Below are 23,352 nucleotides of genomic sequence, written 5' to 3'. Positions count from 1 at the left end.
TCTGGTGTCTAAATACACCTGAAATTGCAGAATCTTAGAGAGGGAAGGGGAGAAGGCAACGGCACCCCACTTCAGTACTCTTGCCTGGAAAATCCCATGGATGGAGAAGCCTGGTAGCCTACAGTCCACGGGATTGCGAAGAGTCGGACACAACTGAGCAACTTCACTTTCACTTTTCACTTTCATGCATTGGAGAAGGAAATGGCAACCCACTCCAGTGTTCTTGCCTGGAAAATCCCAGGACGGGGGAGCCTGGTGGGCTGCTGTCTATGGGGTCGCACAGAGTCAGACACGACTGAAGAGACTTAGCAGCAGCAGCAGCAGCAGAGAGGGAAGGGACCACAAAAGGCAGATGGTAAGAGTTAAAAGATTATGGTTTAGAGGTCAGAAAGCACAGGGTTCAAATCCTAGCTCTGAGCCCATTACTTCTGTTAAAGTGGAATAACTGTCACCTTTATTAAGGCTGTAGAAGGATTAAACATGATAATGGATACAAACTTGCCTACCGTAGTACCTGGCACACGTCACGGACACTCAGCACACAGCAGTCACATTTACTACCAGTAAAATGATCCACAAAATTCTGTTCATACACCGCATGCATGCATCTTTCCACAATACCCACGACAGATGGCCATCCAGGCGCCGCTAGAACATTTCCAAAGATAGAGAGCTCGCTCATCGCACCATCTCCCCAGGCAGCTGCTTCTATTATTGGATGGTTCTCACTGGCACCAAGTCTTCCCTATGTTGAGCCAAAATCTGCCTCCGTGAATTCCATTGGCCCTAGCTCTGCCCTGTGGAGTAGCACGGCACAATTCTGCTCTCACACAACAATCAATACTTTGGAAAACAACAATCAGGTCCTTGCCACACCCTCTCTTCTGAAAGCATTCATTCCCACACACCCCTTCCCTTGACATGATTTCTATATTATCCACTATGTTTGCTAGTTTCTCAAAGCGTGGCTGTTGTTGTTCAGTCGCTAAGTCAAGTTCGACTCTTTGTGACCCTATGGACTGCAGCACTCCAGGCTTTCCTGTCTTTAACTATCTCCTGGAGTTTGCTCAAACCCATGTACATTTAGTCAGGGATATCATCCAACCATCTCATCCTCTGTTGCCCTCTTCTCTTTCTGCCCTCAATCTTTCCCAGCATCAGGATTTTTTCCAAAGAGTTGGCTCTTCGCATCAGGTGGCCAAAGTATTGGAGCTTCAGCAACACTCCTTTCAATGAATATTTAGGGTTAATTTCCTTTAGGACTGACTGGTTAGATTTCCTTGCTGTCCAAGGGACTCTCAAGAGTTTTCCCCAACACCACAGTTCGAAAGCATCAATTCTTCGCCACTCAGCCTTCTTTATGGTCCAACTTTCACATTTGTACGTAAATACTGGAAAAACCACAGCTTTGACTACACGGACCTTTGCCTGCAAAGTGATGTCTCTGCTGCCTTTTTTCATAAAGCATGGTATCCAGAGGAGATACAGCCATTTAGTAGTTGTGTGAGTAAACACTGTACTGTACTTCCATGAATGCATTTGAAAACTGTATTGTGATTTTCTTAGTAGCCAGATAAATAATCACTGTTGCAGCATCGAGGGCATGAGGTTAACTAAATTAAACCTGGAAGTCTCCTCTTGTTGAGAGAGAATATACTGGGTCTTCCCCACCCAACCCTCTTCCCATCAACTCTGAGCTCCCACAACTTGATATATCCTGTAGACTTTAACCAACTGAGAACATTCTGAATCATTTTTGTGCCATCTATATTAATAACCATGCCGCAATTCTTCATCCAAGCTATTGACAGTACTTTTTAAAATAGGTTCTCCTAAATGTTGTCCTCTGGAGAAGGAAATGGCAACCCACTCCACTCCAATATCCTTGCCTGGAGAATTCCATGGACAGAGGAGCCTGGTGGGCAACAGCCCATGAGGTTGCAAAGAGTTGGACATGATGGAGTGACTAACACACACACACACACACACACACACACACACACACACACACACACACACAGTCGTCCTCAAATTCAGCACTCAAGGCCTCCACTCTGGTTCATTTCCATCCACTTTAAGAAACCAGTGTTCAGTGAGAGATACTATTTAAGAATCTCAGGATATATGAGATCCCTTGTCCTTGAGAGGGAGGGAAGACAGACCAACAAATGAAAATGACTACACAGCACAGCAAATTCTATGATAGGAGACAGAAGTTAGGAAACAAGAGTCTAGAGGTGGCTCACGTATGTGGCCACATATTAGCATCACCTGGAGAGCTTCTAACTGCACACACCCCAAGCAAGTATATCAGAAGCTGTATGGGTGACCCAAACATCAGTACTTTACAAAGACCTTCAGGTGATTCCAACGCACAGCCAAATTTGAGAAACAATAGCCTACACAACCCCAAGTATTTCTCAAGCTTTAATGTACACATGAATCTCTGAGATATGTTAAAATTCAGGTGCTGAAATCTAAATGTCCATCATAAGATGATGAATAAAGGAAATGTGGTATATGTACACAACGGCATATTTCTCTGTCATAAAAAAGAATGAAATAATCCCATTTGCAGCAAGATGAACCTAGAGATTACCATACAAAGACAGACAATTATCATATGATCACTTATATGTGGAATCTAAAAAACGATACAAATGAACTTATTTATGAAATAGAAGCAGACTCAGAGACATAGAAAACAAACTTATGGTTACCAAAAAGGATAGTGGCGGGGTATGTATGCAGATAAATTAGGAGTTTGGAATTAGCATGTATAAAATAGGTAAACAACAAGGACTTAATGTATAGCACAGGGAACTATACGCAATATCTTATAATAAACTATAATGGAAAAGAACTTGAAAAAGAACATATATGTATAACTTAATCATTTTGCTGTACACTTGAAACTAATACAACACTGTAAAGTAACTATAACTCAGTAATAAAAAAAAATCAGATGCTGAGTCTGTAGGTCTGAGGTGGAGGGTGAGATTCTGTATTTTTAATTCACTGCCAGGAGATGCTAAAGCTGCTGGTCCATGGACCACACGTTGAGGAATGCAGGCCTAAGATATACCATCTAATTCTCCCTTAATTCCACCTTCAGTCTTGCCTCCTTATTTACTGCACACTGAACCTTTCATTCCAGCTGACTGAAAGAGACAAGCAAATGGTAAGATAAATACAACGGCAGTTTGTTTATGACAGGAGCTGTGAGAGCCCAGAAGAGGGCACCTAATGAGACAAGAGGCTGATGGTGGCTGAGGAAGGCTTCCCAGAAAAGGCTATGATTTCACTGAATTATAAACAGGAAAGTTATCCCAGGCCCATCAAATCACTAGACCTAGCTTTATAATCGTGGGAGGAAAAACAAAACCCAGGGCACATTCAGGAAACTTCAGTGTTTCTGAGTTCCATGGATTCACTCACTCATTTAACTGTAGCTGTGGCCTGGGACTTTCCCTACAAGGTTGATTTGAACCATAACAGAACTTTTATTACATGAAAGCAATATCTCCACAACCAGACCATGATGTCTTCAAGGACAGAATCAGGTGCAAACACATTGGACATCCTCAGTCCACAGCAAAGTGTCCAGCCCCTAGAGATCGCAGAGTATGTTTGTAAAATAATTAAGAGTAACATTACTTTTTAAATCGGATTTTTCCATTCCAGTCTTCTTTTTTTCTTCCTGAAGCACAGACTGCTGTAAGGAGTTAAAAGTTATTTACCGAGATTTCGAAAATGATGCAAACCACTGAGATTAGGGTAGAGAAATGTTACCAAGGCTAATTAGAAAAGAGGGACACTTCTGAGAGAGGGGTCAAGAGGTGGAGTTGGTGTGAGGATGATGTGTACTTGTATCTGCAGATGGTGGGTGGGTTTCTGTCTAATCTGAGAGCAACACAGCCCATCCCGTTCAGATGACTGACGTGGAGGAGAGAGAAGTTACCTGTGTCTGGGGCACATGAAACCGCAAAGGGCTAAGACAGAGGAAGAGTCAGCCTAATTCAAGCAGACATTATCGTCAGCCCTGGTTAATGGGAAACAATTAATACAATCCATTTTTATGCAGATTAAAACATTTCAAATTAACAGGTCAATCGCACTCATATGTTCTGAATTTGGGCTCCACGAGAGCCAGGTGAACCGTTACGTGAACCAATCTAAACTTCATTACAGAGGAGGACGCCGACTCTCAGAAATTCACACGAAACTCAATTTGGAGTTAATCGCTCACATTTTTCTCTCACCTACCAGATATCCTAATTTAAAGACAGATCTGCTGGGCTCTCTCTTTTATGACAAAAGACAAAGAGAACATGAATTATTCATTAGCAGTAAAGGTATCATTTTATCTGTTTATTTTCCAATTAGGTGAAGTCAGATAAAGAAGCAGTCAATAAAACCAAGAGATTTTTCCCCCCATTGTACGGAATTAAAAGTAGACCGTGTTAATGCAGGCCTTGGAGTCTATAAAAAAACATTCAATTAGCAGTGTATATTGGAGAGGAGACTAAGATGGGAATTGCGTATGGTCTAAATGCATCCATGTGGCAGGGCTCTGAAGGTCTTCCAGGGTAGCCCTCACCTGCCTTTCCTGCTGCCTGTATCTCCAAGCTACATCTCTAGCCAGTCCCCCTCCCCGCAACATCCATCCTCCTCAGCTTCGAAGCCTTTGCTCAGGCCCTGCCCTGGTTTTGCCAAGTCCTCTCTGCTTCCAGTAAGCTCCCAAGTATTCTTTAAGGCACCGTTTTTGACTCTGTACTATGGGCTGTGCTTAGTTGCTCAGTCATGTCAGACTCTTTGTGACCTCACGAACTGTAGCCCACCAAGCTCCTCTGTCCCTGGGGGATTCTCCAGGCAAGAATACTGGAGTAGGTTGCTATACCCTCCTCCAGGGGATCTTCCCAACTCAGGGATCGAACACAGGTCTCCTGCATTACAGGTGGATTCTTAACCGTCTGAGCCACCAGGGAAGCCCCAAAATACTGGAGTGGGTAGCCTATCCCTTCTCTAGGGGATCTCCCGACCCAGGAATTGAACCAGGGTCTCCTGCATTGCAGGTGGATTCTTTACCAGCTGAGCTACCAGGGAAGCCTACTTTCTACTCTGCATCCATTAAAAACAGTCTCGATCCTGTCTCGCCTCCCACCACCCTCCACACCAGCACAGCACGGAGCAGCTCCCCTCCTCCATGCTCCAGTCACTCCATGTGTAGCTCTGTTTGGGTTTCAACTGATTCCTTCAAAACCACTCGAGATTCAGGGTTGAGACTGTCTCCTTTCTGTACTAATATCTTGGTGTCCTGCCCCGAGTGGGGCTCTAGGAACATTTGCCCCATTCCCAAATAAGCCTTGCCTGCTAGGCACACAGACTCTAGAGCCCACCCCATTGTCTCCTTCCTCACCTTTTACTTCCCCTTTCCAGAGAAGCCACTAGACTTCCCTGAACTTCAATTCCAAGTTCCTTTCAGGCCAAGCTCAAGCTGAAGGCAGGCAGACAAGAGGCAGGAGGCAGAACAACTCACCTCCGCTGGCACTTAATGTACACCTTGCTGAATCCCTAGTACAAATTGCCCTGCCCCTCCTCTGGACTCTCAGACCCCCGTGTTTTTGCTGCAGCTAAAAGGGGTCAGTCTGCTCTGTAAGCGTAGGTTACACAATGAAGCAGAGTGGGAAGGAGGGCAAAGGTGAGAACTCAACCCCGCTGCTTTCAACAAACCACTTAACCTTCCTGAACCTTGTTCTCCTCACCTCCAGAAGGGTGATAAGCATCACCTGCGTGCAGGTTCAGTGTGAAGACTAAATGAAACACTATATGCATAGCCTGGTTCTATGGAGGTGCTGTGACTGTAACCAGATATTTACATATTTTACTATCTATCAGACTGTGAGCTTCAGAAGGACAGAGACCATGTCTTGTTGCTCTTTTCCCTAAAGCTCTGGAATCAAGTTGCTGTTTGTGTCCCCCCTAAAATTCCTATGTTGAAATCCTAATCCCCAGTGTGAAGGTATTAGGAGGTGGGGCTCTGGGGAGGTGATTATGTCATGAGAAGGGAGGAGATTAGGTCATGAAGGTGGAGCCTTCACAAATGAGATTAGTGCTTTTTTTTTTTTTTTTTTTTTTTTTTTCCACGTTTCTTTTTTTTTTTTTTTTTTAATTTTATTTTATTTTTAAACTTTACATAACTGTATTAGATTTGCCAAATATCAAAATGAATCTGCCACAGGTTTACATGTGTTCCCCATCCTGAACCCTCCTCCCTCCCCCCTCCCCATTCCATCCCTCTGGGTCGTCCCAGTGCACCAGCCCCAAGCATCCAGTATCGTGCATCGGACCTGGACTGGCAACTCATTTCATACATGATATTTTACATGTTTCAATGCCATTCTCCCAAATCTTCCCATCCTCTCCCTCTCCCACAGAGTCCATAAGACTGTTCTATACATCAGTGTCTCTTTTGCTGTCTCATACACAGGGTTATTGTTTCCATCTTTCTAAATTCCATATATATGCGTTAGTATACTGTATTGGTGTTTTTCTTTCTGGCTTACTTCACTCTGTATAATAGGCTCCAGTTTCATCCACCTCATTAGAACTGATTCAAATGTATTCTTTTTAATGGCTGAATAATACTCCATTGTGTATATGTACCACAGCTTGTTTATCCATTCATCTGCTGATGGACATCTAGGTTGCTTCCATGTCCTGGCTATTATAAACAGTGCTGCGATGAACATTGGGGTACTCGTGTCTCTTTCCCTTCTGGTTTTCTCAGTGTGTATGCCCAGCAGTGGGATTGCTGGATCATAAGGTATGTCTATTTCCAGTTTTTTAAGGAATCTCCACACTGTTCTCCATAGTGGCTGTACTAGTTTGTATTCCCACCAACAGTGTAAGAGGGTTCCCTTTTCTCCACACCCTCTCCAGCATTTATTACTTGTAGACTTTTGGTTTGCAGCCATTCTGACTGGTGTGAAATGGTACCTCGTAGTGGTTTTGATTTGCATTTCTCTGATAATGAGTGATGTTGAGCATCTTTTCATGTGTTTGTTAGCCATCTGGATGTCTTCTTTGGAGAAATGTCTATTTAGTTCTTTGGCCCATTTTTTGATTGTGCTATTTTATAGAGTGTGTGTGTGTGTGTGTGTGTGTGTATTAAGAAGCCCCAGAGAGCTCCCTCACCCCTCCTACTATGTGATACCACAGTGAAGTCAGCAGTCTACAGTCCTCAAGAGGGCCCTTACCAGGATCTAACCATACTGGTACCCTGATCTAGACCTCCAGTCTCCAAACGTGTGAAAAATAAATTTCTATTGTTTATAAGCTACATAGTTTCTATGGTACTTTATTACAGCAGCCCAAACTAAGACACAAGCCAATCATCAGGACATCCATTCTCACAATCAAATGAAAAAGACAATGCTCATGTTCTGTCTGATCCAGACACATAGATTCCCAAGCTGGAAGCAAAGGAGGGAAAATTATGACCTAATCCAACTTTTCCAAAAGTGACCTCTGGAGAAAAGTAGGAAACAGAAGTGTTTTGAAAATGGGCTCTATGTACAGATGCATATGGAAAACACTCTCCTCTCCACTGCAGGATTTCTAGAGCCTTTAGTGTTACCATGAACACTGTGATTCTCTGTTGGGAATGGCAGTCTCATGCATGGAATCCCCCAACCTCTGTTCAGCCACATAAGAATGGTCCCTGAGGGGCCTGGAATCCTCCTTTATAAAGTGCTAACAGTTGTGTCTGGCTTATTGCCTTTATGGAAATATTTTTTCCTGTTTCAGACTCAGTGTGTTCTCCTCTGTTCTGTTTAAGGATGTGCATCAGTGGCCCTCAGGTACACTCCCAACTTTCAATATTTCCGACTCCATGGTCAGGGCGTGTAGGCCAATTGCCTTGCTTTTGCCTTGAGGGATCAGCACCCACTATTGGGGCTGATTTTGTTCTGTCTCTTTGCCACATAAGAGCTGTTCCATCCACTGCCTGACTGCACTGTTTCCTTAGCAACTCTGATACCAAGATGCAGAGTGCAGAAGTGCTTGGACTTCTACTGCTGGTAGCTGGCACTGTGATGACCCTTGCTCCCCTTCATGGAGTAGAAGTCTCCCCCACCACCCTGCTCCCCTTCACTGGGAAATGATGCATGATGTTCTGCTCAACACCAAAAAGATGGTGCAGGTAGCTTTCTAGTCAGCTCAGGCTGCCATAACAGAAGACCACAGGCTGGGGGCTTCAGTAATACACTCACTTCTCACACTTCTGCAGGCCGGCAAGTCCAAGATCAAGGTGCCAGCAGATTGTTTCTGGTGAGAGCTCTCTTCCTATCTTGCAGATGGTGGTTTCTTGCTGTATCTTCACATGGCAGGGACAGAGAGAAAGCCCTCTGTTATCACTTCTTATAGGGCACTAATCCCATCATGGGGGCACTGCCCTCATGATCTCATCTAAACTAAGTGTCTCTCCAAAGCCCCATCCATTAATATCTTCACCTGTGAGTGCTCACTCAGTAGTGTCTGACTCTTTGTGACCCCATAGACTGTAGTCTGCTAGGCTCCTCTGTCCATAGGATTCTCCAGGCAAGAATACTGGAGTGAGTTGCCATGACCTCCTCCAGATCTTCCTGACCCAGGGATTGAACTGCATCTCTTGCATCTCCTGCATTAACAGGTAGATTTTGACCACTCAGTGGCACCACCTGGTAAGCCAAATATCTTCACATCTGGGGGTTAGGGTTTCAGTATATGACTACTATTGAAACACAAACATTCACTCCATAACAGGCAGCATTTCCCAACCTTTTCCCACACAGAACCCTCTTTACAAGAACTTTAGGTAGGACTACAAGCCCAGGATCACACTTAGGGATTTCCTGGGATAATTTAGAGCATGAGCTGTTGGAGAAGAGAAAGAGCAACACTGATCTTCCAAGGAATTATCCCATGCATCACCGTTATGCAGCACCAGGTGGCTTCTACAGAGGAGTTTGTTAGTAATTTTCCTGAGAGTATGAATGCATCTCTCCATGACCCATGGGGAAACTATCATCCAGCCTTCCAGGGCTGCAGATGGGGCCTCTTTAGACCTGCTGCCAAATCTGGCAATCGAGTGTTCAAATGGTTCGCTCTGCATGGAAGATGTCAGGGGAAAAAAGAAGGTTAAGAGATCACCAAAATGAGAGCATGTGTCAGAACACACCTCCTGTGCCTTGGCAAGAGAAGGGAAATGTACATGCTCGAGCTTGCCAGAGAACTGAACCAGAATGCAAAGGAAAGGATTTCCATTCCGTGGGCTAGGTGGCTCCACTATGGCCCCTAGAGATGTGAGTAGACGAATCACTGACTTTGCCAAAGTTATTCTTCCCCAGAGCCAAAGAGATAAAAAATGTTTTAAAAAACGAACATGGGGAGCCTCTTCTATAAATGGTGCTGGGAAAACTGGGCCACTACATGTAAAAGAATGATATTAGAACCCTTCCTAACACCATGCACAAAGATAAACTCAAAATGGATTAAAGACCTAAATGTAAGACCAGAGACTATAAAACTCTTAGAGGAAAACATAGGCAGAACACTCAGTGACATAAGTCACAGCAAGATCTTCTATGACCCACATCTCAGGGAAGTGGAAATAAAACCAAAAACAAACAAGTGGAACCTAATTAAAATCTTTTACACAGCAAAGGAAACTATAAACAAGGTGAAAGCACAACCCTCAGAATGGAAGAAAATAATAGCAAATGAAACAACTGACAAAGGATTAATTTCCAAAATACATAAGCAGCTCATACAAATCAATACCAGAAAAATAAACAATCCAATCAAAAAGTGGGAAGAAGACCTAAACAGAGATTTCTCCAAAAAGACACACAGACGGTTAACAAACACATGAAAAGATGTTCAACATCACTCATTATTAGAGAAATCCAAATCAAAACTACAATGAGATATCATCTCACACTGGTCAGAATGGCCATCATTAAAAAGTCTACAAACAATAAATGCTGGAGAGGCTGTGAAGAAAAGGGAACTCTCTTGCACTGTTGGTGGGAATGTAAATGGACACAGTCACTATGGAAGACAGAATGGAGATTCCCTTAAAAACTAGGAATAAAACCTTATGATCCAGCAATCCCCCTAACCAGGCATATAACCTGAGGATATCAAAATAAAAAAAAGATACATGTACCCCAATGATCACTGCAGCATTATCTACAATAGCTAGAACATGGAAGCAACCCAGATCCCCATCGACAGATAAATGGATAAAGAAGATGTGGTATATATAGACAATGAAATATTACCCAGCCATAAAAAGGAACACATTTGAGTCAGTTCTAATGAGGTGGATGAACCGAGAGTCTATTATACAGAGTGAAGTCAGAAAGAGAAAAACAAATATCATACTGACACATATATATGGAATCTAAAAAGATGGGACTGATGAAATTATTTGCAGGGCAGCAGTGGAGACACAGACATAGAGAACAGACTTATGGACATGGGAGGAGGAGGGACAGGGCAGGATCTATCGAGAGAGTAGCATGGAAACTTACATTACCATCTGTAAAATAGATAACCAAAGGGAATTTGCTGTATGACTCAGGGAACTCAAACCAGGGCTCTGTAGAGGGGTGGGATGGGGAGGGAGATGGGAGGGAGGTTCAAGAGGGAGGGGACATATGTATACCTATGGCTGAGTATACATAGATCAGATCAGATCAGATCAGTCGCTCAGTCGTGTCCGACTCTTTGTGACCCCATGAATCGCAGCATGCCATATATGGAGAGGGCTAAAAGGCTGGCAGGGAACGGGCCTTAGAAAAAACATGTTCATGTTGACAACACTTCAAGGAACAAATTCCAAGCTAACCGCCTGCATTTGAAAATGCCTGTCATCCCAGTATCCTACCTTTCCATAATTCTACTGTTCATATTCTGTATTCCTATCACAACCCTCACACAGAAGCCACAAAGCACCTGGAGTTCAGTGTAAGGAGAGCTGGGCTCCAGTCAAGGGACGTGGTTTAGCAGACCAACGCACCCCACAGCCACAAAACTAATCAGTGTGTTCACAGCAATCCAACAGCCAAGACAGGGAAACAACCTAAACGCCCTTGGACAGAGGAAGGGATAGAGAAGATGTGGTGCATGTGTACTATGGAATACTACTCAGCCATAAAAAGACTGAAATCATGCCATTTGCAGCAACATGGATGGACCTAGAGATTATCACACTAGTGAAGTAAGTCAGACAGAAAAAGACAAATATCATGCATCACTTATATACATGGAATTTATCTACAAAAGAGAAACAGACTCTCAAAGAACAGACTTGTGGTTACCAAGGGGGACCGAGAAGGGGAGGGATGAAATGGAAGTTTGGGATTAGCAGATGCAAACTGTTATATATAGAATGAATAAACAATGTCCTACTGTATCGCACAAGGAGCTATATTCAATATCCTGTGATAAACCATAATGGAAAAGAATATGAAAGAACATGTATATATATGGACAAGTGAATCACTTTGCTATACAGCAGAAATTAACACAACATTGAAAATCAACTATACTTCAATAAAATAAATGGGGGAAAAAAAAAAAAAACCTATCCAGTGTCACGAGAGTAGCAGATGCCAGGCAGCCTGCCTCCAGTCTCATCTTCTTTCCTCCCAGCACAGCCCATAGGAACATATACTATATCCCATAACACAAGCTAAATGGACATGATTCCCTATCTCTTTCTAGTTATCAGTTACAAAGTCAATGATAAAACTGAGATGCTTTTTATGGGCTACTTCTCACTATTGGTCATGACACTAGTTTTGCCATGCACTCTCCCTTTCCAGGGCTGCCTGTCTGCTTTTTGCATATTTAAATAGCAATTCTAATCATCCGGGTTTGAAGATCTGCCTTGAAACCTTTCTCTAGTGTCATCTGTAGTTCGAGTCTTTGTTACATTTAGACTCAGCAAGCTTATTTATGCATCACATTCATTAATTCCAGGATGGTCTGCAATTTGTCTCTTCCAGAAAGAAAAAGAAAATACATACACACATACCTCTATATTCAGAGGACACTCGTAATGGTGAAAGCAGGTGCCTGAGTGCTCAGCATTAAATCTTCTATAGAGTGAAAAATCTACTATTAAATAATCTGGGAGAGGTCAATCAATAAAAATAACTAAATAATTGATAGTGTTATATTAGGTTAAAGTATAACATATGATCTTCCTTAACCCGTCAAGAAATATCGCTTGAGTTAAACCACCTCTCTCAAATGAGCATTTCTGGTGTTAATTCAAAAGGCAATAGCAGTCACCCAGGGGATGTTTTTAATGTTTTATGCTTTCACTGCAGCGGTGTTTATGGAGGGGTTAGCAGGGCAATAAGGATCATATTTAGGAAGGCAGCTCGGTGACAGCTAAGGCATTGAACTACAATCAAGTCATCTGCCTTCACGTAAGCAACGTGGACAGCTCCACTCTGGCTACTCAGCCTAGCTGAGGAGTAACTGACAAGCTGGTGGAAATTTACTATAGGAGTAAAGGGCTTTCCCTTTTCTTAAAACAAAATACAAAATCTCTGCACTTGGTGTGTTTCATACAGCATTTGGCTCTGAAGTGCCCTTGGTTATTGCTGCATTTTACCACCGAGGGGTGGGGAGGGTGGATGTGTACCACTACTCAGGTTTCGGGAAACAGAGCAGGAAGCAGAGCGCACAGGTTCTGGAATCATAGAAAACTGAGTCAGAATCTTTGCAGTGCCCCTGACTAGCTGGGTAGTCTGGAAAACTAATTCAATTTTACTGGGTCTCAGTTCCTTACCTGTAAAAGGGAGAGAGTAATAACGACCCTGCTTCAGATGGTAAAGAATCTGCATGTAATGTGGGAGACCTGAGTTCGATCCCTGGGTTTGAAAGATCCCCTGGAGAAGGGAACAGGGCTACCCACTCCAGTATTCTGGCCTGGAAAATTCCATGGACAGAGGAGCCTGGCAGGCTACAGTCCATGGGGTCACACAGAGTCGGACACAACTGAGTCCTTTTCACTTTACTAACGACCTTGAAGTTCAGTGAGACAATGTCCACAAAACATTTAGCCTTTAATCTGGCACAGAGCAGACAGTTAACAACACGTAGGTTTCTTCCCCTTTTAGCAGATGAGAAGATACAGTGCCAACAGGAGATGCTTCTTGAGAGCAGGTGTTGCCCCTCACCGCTCACTGTGTCCCTAGGGCTCAGGGAACCCGGCATAAAGATCGTTCAGGAGCCTTGCCCACACACATACTGCTTTTTAGCCTGTTGGAAAGCCTTGCTCTTCCCCCCGGAGGTGCTGCACTCTGACCCCTCTGTGGTTTTGTACCTTTTCAGCGTATGCTGTTCCCTCTGTCAGGAATAACCTTTCCTCTTTTTTTCTAATGAACCCAGTTTCATCTTTTTTTTTTTTTTTTTTTTTGCCACCTAAAGAGCATCATCTCTATAAACAATCATCCTTTCATCCCTGAGTTCCTCACCCCTTTGAGTGAGTGATAGTCGCTCAGTCGTGTCCAACTCTTGGCAACCCCATGGACTGTAGCCAGCCAGGCTCCTCTGTCCGTGGAATTCTCCAGGCAAGAATTCTGGAGTGGGTTGCCATTTCCTTCTCCAAGGGATCTTCCCGACCCTTTTTGGTTGGCATTTCCACACCGGGAGTCGAACCTGGGCCACCTGGGTGATAGCCAGGACTCCTAACCACTAGACCTCTTTTACCTCTTCCCATTTACCTCCAAGGAACCTCAAACTCTCCTTCACACCTGCTACTGCTGCCCCTCACTCCATCACTGAGCTTAACCTTGTTATGTCATATTTTGTTTGATTCTCTATTTCCATAAATGCTGGTTCAGAAACTGAACTGTCTGCTAACAGTAAGGACAAAAACAATGTAATAGTAAAAATGGCTAATATATACAGACATACCTCTGAGATATGAATTCAGTTGCAGACCACCACAATAAAGCAAATATCACAATAAAGAGAGTTACACAATTTTTTTGGTTTCTCAGTGCATATAAAAGTTGTGTCTGAGGATCTGTCTCCTCAGGCAAAGGAAACAAAAGCAAAAATAAACAAATGGGACCGAGTAAAACTTAAAAGCTTTTACAAATAACACACAAGGGAATACCCATAAGGATAACATCTGATCTTTCAATAGAAACTCTTCAAGCCAGGAGGGAATGGCAAGACATACTTAAAATGATGAAAGAAAATAACCTACAGCCCAGATTATTGTACCCAGCAAGGATCTCATTCAAGTATGAAGGAGAAATCAAAAGCTTTTCAGACAAGCAAAAGCTGAGAGAATTCTGCACCAGCAAACCAGCTCTCCAACAAATACTAAAGGATACTCTCTAGACAGGAAACACAAAAATTTTGTATAAATTCGAACCCAAAACAATAAAGTAAATGGCAACGGGGTCATACTTATCAGTAATTACCTTAAACGTAAATGGGTTGAATGCCCCAACCAAAAGACAAAGACTGGCTGAATGGATACAAAAACAAGACCCCTGCATATGTTGTCTACAAGAGACCCACCTCAAAACAGGGGACACATACAGACTGAAAGTGAAGGGCTGGAAAAAGATTTTCCATGCGAATAGGGACCAAAAGAAAGCAGGAGTAGCAATACTCATATCAGATAAAATAGACTTTAAAACAAAGACTGTGAAAAGAGACAAAGATGGTCACTACATAATGATCAAAGGATCAATCCAAGAAGAAGATATAACAATTATAAATATATATGCACCCAACACGGGAGCACCGCAGTATGTAAGACAAATGCTAACAAGTATGAAAGAAGAAATTAACAATAACACAATAATAGTGGGAGACTTTAATACCCCACTCACACCTATGGATAGATCAACTAAACAGAAAATTAACAAGGAAACACAAACTTTAAACGATACAATAGACCAGTTAGACCTAATTGATATCTATAGGACATTTCATCCCAAAACAATGAATTTCACCTTCTTCTCAAGCGCACATGGAACCTTCTCCAGGATAGATCACATCCTGGGCCATAAAGCTAGCCTTGGTAAATTCAAAAAAATAGAAATCATTCCAAGCATCTTTTCTGACCACAATGCAGTAAGATTAGATCTCAATTACAGGAGAAAAACTATTAAAAAATCCAACATATGGAGGCTGAACAACACGCTGCTGAATAACCAACAAATCACAGAAGAAATCAAAAAAGAAATCAAAATTTGCACAGAAACGAATGAAAATGAAAACACAACAACCCAAAACCTGTGGGACACGGTAAAAGCAGTCCTAAGGGGAAAGTTCATAGCAATACAGGCACACCTCAAGAAACAAGAAAAAAGTCAAATAAATAACCTAACTCTACACCTAAAGCAACTAGAAAAGGAAGAAATGAAGAACCCCAGGGTTAGTAGAAGGAAAGAAATCTTAAAAATTAGAGCAGAAATAAATGCAAAAGAAACAAAAGAGACCATAGCAAAAATCAACAAAACCAAAAGCTGGTTCTTTGAAAGGATAAATAAAATTGACAAACCATTAGCCAGACTCATCAAGAAACAAAGGGAGAAAAGTCAAATCAATAAAATTAGAAATGAAAATGGAGAGATCACAACAGACAACACAGAAATACAAAGGATCATAAGAGACTACTATCAACAATTATATGACAATAAAATGGACAAAGAGGAATAAATGGACAAATTTTTAGAAAAGTACCACTTTCCAAAACTCGATCAGGAAGAAATAGAAAATCTTAACAGACCCATCACAAGCACGGAAATTGAAACTGTAATAAAAAAATCTTCCAGCAAACAAAAGCCCAGGTCCAGACAGCTTCACAGATGAATTCTACCAAAAATTTAGAGAAGAGCTAACACCTATCCTGCTCAAACTCTTCCAGAAAATTGCAGAGGATGGTAAACTTCCAAACTCATTCTATGAGGCCACCATCACCCTAATACCAAAACCTGACAAAGATCCCACAAAAAAAGAAAACTACAGGCCAATATCACTGATGAACATAGATGCAAAAATCCTTAACAAAATTCTAGCAATCAGAATCCAACAACACATTAAAAAGATCATACACCATGACCAAGTGGGCTTTATCCCAGGGATGCAAGGATTCTTCAATATCCACAAATCAATCAATGTAATACACCACATTAACAAATTGAAAAATAAAAACCATATGATTATCTCAATAGATGCAGAGAAAGCCTTTGACAAAATTCAACATCCATTTATGATAAAAACTCTCCAGAAAGCAGGAATAGAAGGAACATACCTCAACATAATAAAAGCTATATATGACAAACCCACAGCAAACATTATCCTCAATGGTGAAAAATTGAAAGCATTTCCTCTAAAGTCAGGAACAAGACAAGGGTGCCCACTTTCACCATTACTATTCAACATAGTTTTGGAAGTTTTGGCCACAGCAATCAGAACAGAAAAAGAAATAAAAGGAATCCAAATTGGAAAAGAAGAAGTAAAGCTCTCACTGTTTGCAGATGACATGATCCTCTACATAGAAAACCCTAAAGACTCCACCAGAAAATTACTAGAACTAATCAATGACTATAGTAAAGTTGCAGGATATAAAATCAACACACAGAAATCCCTTGCATTCCTATACACTAATAATGAGAAAACAGAAAGAGAAATTAAGGAAACAATTCCATTCACCATTGCAACAGAAAGAATAAAATACTTAGGAATATATCTACCTAAAGAATCTAAAGACCTATATATAGAAAACTATAAAACACTGGTGAAAGAAATCAAAGAGGACACTAACAGATGGAGAAATATACCATGTTCATGGATTGGAAGAATCAATATAGTGAAAATGAGTATACTACCCAAAGCAATCTATAGATTCAATGCAATCCCTATCAAGCCACCAACAGTATTCTTCACAGAGCTAGAACAAATAATTTCACAATTTGTATGGAAAAACAAAAAACCTCAAATAGCCAAAGCGATCTTGAGAAAGAAGAATGGAACTGGAGGAATCAACCTACCTGACTTCAGGCTCTACTACAAAGCCACAGTTATCAAGACAGTATGGTACTGGCACAAAGACAGAAATATAGATCAATGGAACAAAATAGAAAGCCCAGAGATAAATCCACGCACATATGGACACCTTATCTTTGACAAAGGAGGCAAGAATATATAATGGATTAAAGACAATCTCTTTAACAAGTGGTGCTGGGAAATCTGGTCAACCACTTGTAAAAGAATGAAACTAGAACACTTTCTAACACCATACACAAAAATAAACTCAAAATGGATTAAAGATCTAAATGTAAGACCAGAAACTATAAAACTCCTAGAGAACATAGGCAAAACACTCTCTGACATACATCACAGCAGGATCCTCTATGACCCACCTCCCAGAATATTGGAAATAAAAGCAAAAATAAACAAATGGGACCTAATTAACCTTAAAAGCTTCTGCACATCAAAGGAAACTATTAGCAAGGTGAAAAGACAGCCTTCAGAATGGGAGAAGATAACAGCAAATGAAGCAACTGACAAACAACTATTCTCGAGAATATACAAGCAACTCCTACAGCTCAACTCCAGAAAAATAAATGACCCAATCAAAAAATGGGCCAAAGAACTAAATAGACATTTCTCCAAAGAAGACATCCAGATGGCTAACAAACACATGAAAAGATGCTCAACATCACTCATTATCAGAGAAATGCAAATCAAAACCACTATGAGGTACAATTTCACACCAGTCAGAATGGCTGCGATCCAAAAGTCTACAAGTAATAAATGCTGGAGAGGGTGTGGAGAAAAGGGAACCCTCTTACACTGTTGGTGGGAATGCAAACTAGTACAGCCACTATGGAGAACAGTGTGGAGATTCCTTAAAAAACTGGAAATAGACCTGCCTTATGATCCAGCAATCCCACTGCTGGGCATACACACTGAGGAAACCAGAAGGGAAAGAGACACGAGTACCCCAGTGTTCATCGCAGCACTGTTTATAATAGCCAGGACATGGAAGCAACCTAGATGTCCATCATCAGATGAATGGATAAGAAAGCTGTGGTACATATACACAATGGAGTATTATTCAGCCATTAAAAAGAATACATTTGAATCAGTTCTAATGAGGTGGATGAAACTGGAGCCTATTATACAGAGTGAAGTAAGCCAGAAAGAAAAACACCAATACAGTATACTAACGCATATATATGGAATTTAGAAAGATGGTAACAATAACCCTGTGTACGAGACAGCAAAAGAGACACTGATGTATAGAACAGTCTTATGGACTCTGTGGGAGAGGGAGAGGGTGGGAAGATTTGGGAGAATGGCATTGAAACATGTAAAATATCATGTATGAAATGAGTTGCCAGTCCAGGTTCGATGCACGATACTGGATGCTTGGGGCTGGTGCACTGGGACGACCCAGAGGGATGGAATGGGAAGGGAGGAGGGAGGAGGGTTCAGGATGGGGAACACATGTATACCTGTGGCGGATTATGTAAAGTTTAAAAATAAAATAAAATTTTAAATCTTAAAAAAAAAAAAAAACTTAAAAGCTTTTGCACAGTACAGGAAGCCATAGACAAAAAAACAAAAAGACAACCAACTGCATGGGATAAAATATTAGCAAATGATGTGTCTGATAAAGGCTTAATATACAAAATATATACACTGCTCACACAACTCAATATCAAAGCCCAAATAAACTGATTAAAAATGGGCAGAAGACCTGAATAGACATTTTCAAGAGAAGACATACAGGTGGCCAACAAGACATGATAACATGCTCCACATCACTAACCAGGGATATGTAAATTAAAATCACAATGAGATATCACCTCACACCTGTCTGGCTATCATCAAAAAAACCCACAAATAACAGGGACTTACCTGGCAGTCCAGTGGTTAACTCCACACTTCCACTACGGGGGTGCAGGTTTCATCCCTTGTCAGAGAACTAAGATTCTGTGGGCCAGGTGACATGGCCAAAAAAAAAAAAGGCTATAAATACCTATGGTCTATTATAACTATAGTCTATGCTGCTGCTGCTGCTGCTAAGTCGCTTCAGTCGTGTCCGACTCTGTGCGACCCCACAGACAGCAGCCCACCAGGCTCCCCTGTCCCTGGGATTCTCCAGGCAAGAACACTGGAGTGGGTTGCCATTTCCCTCTCCAATGCATGAAAGTGAAAAGTGAAAGTGAAGTCGCTCAGTCGTGTCCAACTCTTAGCGACCCCATGGACTGCAGCCTACCAGGCTCCTCCATCCATGGGATTTTCCAGGCAAGAGTACTGGAGTGGGGTGCCATTGCCTTCTCCGAACTATAGTCTATAGTAGACTATAAATACTAGAGTAGAAATTCCACTCCTGGGTATATAGCCAAAGAAAACAAAAACACTAATTCAAAAAGATATATACATCCCAATGCTCACAGCAGCATTAGTTACAACAGAGGTAAGACATGGAAGTAACCTAAGTGTCCATCAACAGCTGAACAGATGAAGAAGTGGTATATAAACATAAATGGAATATTACTCAGCCATAAAAAGGATGATATTTTGTCATTTACAACAACATGGATGGACCCAGAGGATATTATGTTTCATGAAACAAGTCATAAAAAGACCAACACTGTACATAATCACTTATATGTGGAATCTAAAAAATAAAGACAAATGAGTGAACATAATAAACAGAAACAGATCTGGAGAACAAACTAGTGGTTACCAGTGGGAAGATGGAAGGGAGGAGGGACAAGACAGGGGTAGGGGATTAAGAGGTACAAGCTATTATGTATAAAATAAATAAGATACAAAGATACTGTATAGCACAGAAAATATAGCTAATGTTTTATAATAACTTAAAATAGAATATAATCTATAAAAGTACTGAATTACTGTTGTACACCTGAACTAATGTACTGTAAATCAATTATACTTTAAAAGTTACGTTTACACTATACTGAGTTAAGTGTGCAATCGCATTATGTCTAAAAAATAATGTACATATCTTAATTTAAAAATACTTTATAAATAAAAATGCTAACCACCATCTGAGCCTCTAGTGAGTCCAAGTAGTAACAGTGAAGATCACTGATCACAAATCACCATAACAAATATAACAATAATGACAAAGTTTGAAATATTGCAGGAATTAGCAAAACATGATGCAGAAATATGAAGTGGGCAAATGCTCTTGGAAAACTGCACCAATAGACTTGCTCAATTAGGGTTGTCACAAAACTTCAATTTGTAAAAGACAGGATATCGGCAACATGCAATAAAGGCACACGAAAACAAGGCCCGCCTTTACTTGGTGTGCACTGACTATATCCCATATCCCAGACACTGTGGGAATCACTTTATGACTGCTTTATTCTTCCAATAACCCAACTGTTCAAATATTCTTATTACTCCCCTTATACAAATAAAAATATTGGCACAGAGAGGTTTAATAACTGGTCCAAGATTCCCAAGCCTCTCCCAATAGGGTGACACCATGGCACTGTGGTTAAGGGTATGACTCCAAGAGTCTAATGACTTGGCTGAAAGATGCTTCACCATTGACCAGCAGTGTGACTGCACCCAGCTCATTAGCACACTTTGTCACTTTGGCCTGCTCAGCTAAGAAGTGAAATTCCAGGATCCTGCTTCCCTTTTAGCTAAGGTTGGAGGCAGAGGAGATATAGATAAATGTATCCCTTCCCCCCAAAGGCAAAGCCTCACAAGTTGAATGCTTTAACCCTTCCTACAATTGTTCTCCTTTCTCCTGACGTGGAACTGAGACAAGAAAACTGGAGCTACAGCAGCTAGTCTGCTCTCATGAGAAACAAAAACCACACAGTAGGGATGATGGATCAGAAAAGCAGGAGATCTTGGGTTCTTGATGATTTTCTTGAGCACATTTCCCAGCACTAGTTTACTATCACTCTTCTTTTAATATAATAATATAACGAAAATAAATATCTTAATTTTTCAGGCGACTTGTGGAGTTTTCTGTTTCACAACCAAACACATGGAAACAGAGACAGTATCACTGTGCCTCATCCCTCAACTGTCAAATGAAGGTAATAACAGTATCAATGTCTTATACAGTGATGTTAGGATTAAATAACAATATATTTAAAGATCAAAGTTTGGTTTCTGGCACACAGTAAGAGCCTACTGAATATTTATTCCTATTATCATCATCATTATTACTTCTGTTTCTACTACTAGTTAATGAGAGACCTGGCACTCAGGAATTCCACTGCTCAGCTTTTTTTTCTTTTTTTAAATAAATCAGTCCTCCAAAGACTCCTCTTCTTTACAGAGATAAATATATCTGGTAATCTAGCCATCTTTCTCTGTGGCTTTTGAAGATTGCTTCTAGATTTCCTTGTCATTTGATGGTCAATAGGAAAGGCATTACTACCCACGCACAACAGATTAAAGACCTGCAGACTCAGAGATATAAAGGGATTGCTCAAGGTCACATGGCTAACTTTATTCTAGGTTTTAAGGAAGTTGGCATAAATTCCCAGGTTCTTACCCTAATCCAGTAAGAGCTTCTCTGGTGGCTCAGGCGGTAAAGAATCTGCCTGCAATGCAAAAGACCTGGGTTTGATTCCTGGGTCGTGAAGAGCCCCTGGAGAAGGGAATAGCTATCCACTCCAACATTCTTGCCTGGAGAATTCCATGGACAGAGGAGCCTGTCCATGGGGTTGCAAAGAGTCAGACATAACTGAACAGTTTTCACTTTGACTTACCCTATTCCACAAAGCCCTGCTTGATCTGACCTCTGACTGCCTTCCACGAAATAGCCTTCCTTCTTTTCTACATTTTACTGAAGTTTAATTGATTTACAATGTTGTGTTAATTTCTGCTGTACGGCAAAGTGATTAATGATACACACACACATATACATTATTTTTCACATTCTTCTCCATTATGGTTTATCACATGATATTGAATATACTTCTCTCTGCTACACAGTAGGACTTTGTTGTTTATTCCTTCTATATATAATAGTTTGCATCTTCTAACCCCAATCTCCCACTTTATCCCTTCACCATGTCCCCTCCCCCTTGGCAACCACAAGTCAGTTCTCCATGTCTGTGCTTCTGTTTTTGCTTACTAGCTAAGTTCATTTGTGTCATATTTTAGATTCCACATACAAGTGATTTCATTATACAGTGTCTGTTTCTTCATGGCTTTCTTCACTTAGTATGATAATCCCAAGTTTCATCCATGTCGTTGCAAATGACATTCTTTTTTATGACTGAGTAGTATTCCATTGTATGTATATACCACATCTTCCTTATCCTAGAGTGTAAGTCTCTTTAAGGCAGGCACATTGTCTATTTTGTTTACACTGTAGTCATAAAACTAGAGGGAGGAGAAAGTGAAGAACTCAAACCCCTGCAAAAGTCTGAGCTTCATGCAAAGACAGACCCGGGCTCAAATGCTGACTTCGTCATGTAACAGTGTGAGGGAAATAAATCACTGAACGGCTCCAGTTCACAGTAACCTCATATCTAACAGGAGAAAGAGCATATCTATCTCACAGGATTGTTGTCAACGTGACAGATGATTACATGGGTAAAGAATGGAGCCCCATGCCTAGCATATGCATGTTTAAAATAAACTCTAGCTCCTCACCCTTCTATTTCTCCACTCATGTGCATCATCTGCATGGTGCCAAGTGAATGGTGCTCAACCAACCAATTAACATCAAGAAAAAAAGATGAACAGAAGAAAATGCTGAAGGCTCTGATTGCTCTGCTCCTAACAGTTACCCACCTCCCTGCAGACCATGGAGACTGCAGTTGGTATCAGTACCTATCACTTATGATGTCAGGAAAACTAGATAAATAACTAAGTAACTGGTGCTTCAGACAGTTAAGTGCTTAGAATAGGTCTGGCACATAGTAAACTCTCAATAAATGTCTGCTAATATTATCACCTGTGTTTTTGTGAACAAATCCAAGCACATTTGATATTCTCAATTATCACTGAATGTCTCAATCTGAGACAAACTAGAACCCATCACTGTCATCATCATTGTCCTTATACATTTACTGACAAGAGGTACTGTATTGGGAATAACAGAGAGCAGGTTGGAGGAGGGAATAAGGGGGAGAAACAGATGCAATAAGTATTTAGGGGGAAAAAGAAAACTGAAATAGGTTTTCAGCCTCAGACTCCTGTTCCCTCAGGGTAGAGACAAGCAGGCCAAGTAGAAGCTCCCGTGGCAGGTGTGAGTGGGGCAGAGTGGTCCAACCCGGGTCACCATGATTAAAGCAAGGC

The 23,352-nt window shown here is 41.2% G+C and overlaps 1 protein-coding gene across 24 annotated transcripts in view; it reads right to left on the bottom strand.

Annotated features, from left to right (window-relative positions):
• DAB1 (DAB adaptor protein 1) overlaps positions 1 to 23,352 on the bottom strand; it is a 1,348,091-nt gene that overhangs the window by 343,429 nt on the left and 981,310 nt on the right. Inside the window, exons 2-3 of one of the 24 annotated variants that reach the window (XM_044944951.2) lie at positions 18,958 to 19,032; positions 8,274 to 8,377 (exon numbers count right to left, since the gene is read on the bottom strand). The exons of 22 other annotated variants lie outside the window; for them this stretch is intronic. The gene's annotated coding sequence lies outside the window, so the exon portion shown is untranslated. The remainder of the gene's footprint in view (positions 1 to 8,273; positions 8,378 to 18,957; positions 19,033 to 23,352) is intronic. One more of the 24 variants, XM_044944953.2, reaches the window with a different exon arrangement.

This window comes from Bubalus bubalis, chromosome 6 (assembly GCF_019923935.1).
Source record: "Bubalus bubalis isolate 160015118507 breed Murrah chromosome 6, NDDB_SH_1, whole genome shotgun sequence".
NCBI classification, from domain to species: domain Eukaryota; kingdom Metazoa; phylum Chordata; class Mammalia; order Artiodactyla; family Bovidae; genus Bubalus; species Bubalus bubalis.
Note: the sequence above shows the minus strand (reverse complement) of the source record. Positions and strands in the feature narration are given on the sequence as shown.